General features: G+C 39.7%; 1 long non-coding RNA gene across 1 annotated transcript; it reads right to left on the reverse strand.

The window, feature by feature from the left end:
- Nucleotides 1–1,159: 1,159 nt before the first annotated feature.
- Nucleotides 1,160–1,648, reverse strand: LOC106095034 (uncharacterized). Its single transcript, XR_001222677.2, has 2 exons — nt 1,579–1,648; nt 1,160–1,495 (listed from the first exon to the last, which is right to left on the reverse strand). It is a non-coding gene; the product is annotated as an uncharacterized LOC106095034 (long non-coding RNA).
- Between the last annotated feature and the right edge of the window lie 1,233 nt (nt 1,649–2,881).

A 2,881-nucleotide genomic window follows, 5' to 3' on the forward strand; every position in this document is an offset into this window, starting at 1 on the left:
AAAGTGGCTAGCGTTACTCCTTCGAAAGTAAGCGTGCTTTTGACAGACAAACGGACGGACGGACATGGCTAGATCGACTTAAAATGTCATGACGACCAAGAATATATGTACTTTATGGGGTTTTAGAAGAATATTTCGAGTAGTTACAAACAGAATGATGAAATTAATATATCCCCATCCTATGGTGGAGGGTATAACAAGTCAGAAAAGAACTGCGACCTTTTTAATCCTACTCAATATAAGTACCCTACGGGAAATGGAAGTGGTCCCAAACCTGTCAGGGGATAGGTCTTCTGGTGATAAGGACCGGTCCCAGTTCTCGTCCTTTTACGTGGAAAACCCCTATCACTTTTATAAGGGTTTGTCGCTCGAGATGACGAATTGCCACCATTCTAACACCTTAGGACAATTCGAAAAGGATGAGTATACTTGGCAAGTATTTTTAAGGGAGATACGATTAGTTAGCAAATATATTTAGCGGATAATCAATTTTTAACAATAATTAAGCGACTTTTTAAAAAATAATTAAGAATCACAAGTTATGACAACTGAAAGTTTTCATTCCCTGTAGGATATGTCCTGTGACAGGTAACTAATTCTCCAGTATAGGACCGGTATATTTTTGGGGCAATTGACTACACATTTCCCGTAGGGTATATGCAGGTCCTAAAGAGTACCTGGCAGCTGTTGCAATGCAAATATAATTGAACATTCCATTAAGGAACAGTGCAAACCACTGAGTGCTGTCCAATTCAACTTCATACTCAATGATAAGGAGCCTGCTTTTTGTAGCCGAGTCCGAACTGCGTGTTGCAGTGCAACACCTCTTTTTGGAGAAGTTTTTACATGGCCCTCCATACCAGATGGTACAGTACCTCACAAATGTCGCCAGCATTAGGAGGGAATAGCCACCGCTGAAAATTTGTTAATGAGGTTCTCGCCAGGCGTTCAGCGTCTCAGAAGGACATGCTAACCTCTGCGCTACGGTGGCCTCTGTAGTGGGGAGGTAATCTCACTCCATGGAATGTCGAAAGAGACACCCCTTGACAACTTGTTGTTAGTTTTTGCTTTATGAATCTGACTTTCCAGTAAATAAGACAAAGTTCCACTCCTTCTGCATGTCAAAATATATCGCTCAAACATTTGAAGAACAGGCAAATTTCTGTTTCAAAATATATTCATTTTATTAAAGTCTTCACATAATGAAAAATAAGTACTAAATTAACTTTAACGGCCACACTTCCACTTTCCACAATTGGCACCAGCTTTTAACCAATTTTTAAACGAAGTACGCGATTTCTTGACATCGACAATCAATGCCAGCATTAAAATGCTTATGAAAAAAACAATTTTAAGAAATGTTAAGAAAATTTCTCTATTACGCTCCATTATATGTTAGTAAATTCAGCACTTATTTGGATGATGCTATTGAGGGAGAAGACTTCAATGACTGAAAATAAATGTATGCAAAAGCGTCATTGCCTAAACCACAATTCTAAAGACAATTGGAAAGGAAACAATGTAAATATAAATCATGAGTTGTGTATTGGAAACAAAAGCAGCCCAGAAGAGTCTTACCGTCCATGGATACCATATATCGCGTATGACAAGTTAAAAAAGCAAGACCTTGTAATGTATAGGCTGTCTTTTATACTCACTACCGAAGGATGGGGGTACATTAATTTTACACACACATCGAAATATCCATTGCCGACCCTATAGAGTATATATATTCTAGATCAGCGTGAAACTCTAAGACGATCTAGCCATGTGCGTCCGTCTGTCTGTTGAAATCACGCTACTCTTTAAAAATAGAGATACTGAGCTGAAACTTTGCACAGATTCTGTTTTTGTCCTTAAGCAGGTTAAGTTCGAAGATGGGCTATATCGGACTATATCTTGATATAGCCCCCATATAGACCGATCCGTCGATTTAGGGTCTTAGGCCCATAAAAACCACATTTATTATCCGATTTTGTTGAAATTTGGAGTAGTGAGTTGTGTAAGGCCCTTCGACATCCTTCGTCAATTTGGCTCAGATCGGTACAGATTTGGATATAGCTGCCATATAGACCGATCCTCAGATTTAGGGTCTTAGGCCCATAAAAGCCACATTTATTATCCGATTTCACTGAAATTTGGAACAGTGAGTTGTCTTAGGCCCTTCGACTTCCTTCGTTAAATTGACCCAGATGGGTTCAGATTTGGATATAGCTGCCATATAGACCGATCCTCTGGTTAAGGGTCTTAGGCCCACAAAAGCCACATTTATTATCCGATTGTGATGAAATTCGGGACAGTGAATTGTGTAAGGCCCATCGACATCCTTTGTTAATTTGGCTCAGATCGGTCCAGATTTGGATATAGCTGCCATATAGATCGATCCTCCGATTTAGGGTGTAAGGCCCATAAAAGCCACATTCATTATCCGATTTTGCTGAAATTTGGGACAGTGAGTTGTGTTAGGCCCTTTGACATATTTCTTTAATTTGGTCCAGATCAGTTCGGATTTAGATATAGCTGCCATATAGACCGATTTCTTGATTTATGGTTTTGGGCCCATAAAATGCTCATTTATTGTCTGATGTCGCCGAAATTTGGAACCGTGAGTTAAGTTAAGCCCCTTGACATACTTCTGCAATGTCGCACAGATCGGTCCAGAATTGGATATAGCTGCCATATAGACCGATATCTAGGTTTTAGGTTTTGGGGCGATAAAAGACGCATATATTGTACGATGTCGCTGAAATTTGACACAGTGAGTTTGGTTAGGCTCTTCGACGTCCTTCTTCAATTTTGCCCAGATCGGTCCAGATTTGCATATAGCTGCCATATAGACCGATCTCTCGATTTAAGGTTTAGAGCCCATAAAAGAGGCATT

Source organism: Stomoxys calcitrans, chromosome 1 (genome assembly GCF_963082655.1).
Source record: "Stomoxys calcitrans chromosome 1, idStoCalc2.1, whole genome shotgun sequence".
NCBI lineage: Eukaryota > Metazoa > Arthropoda > Insecta > Diptera > Muscidae > Stomoxys > Stomoxys calcitrans.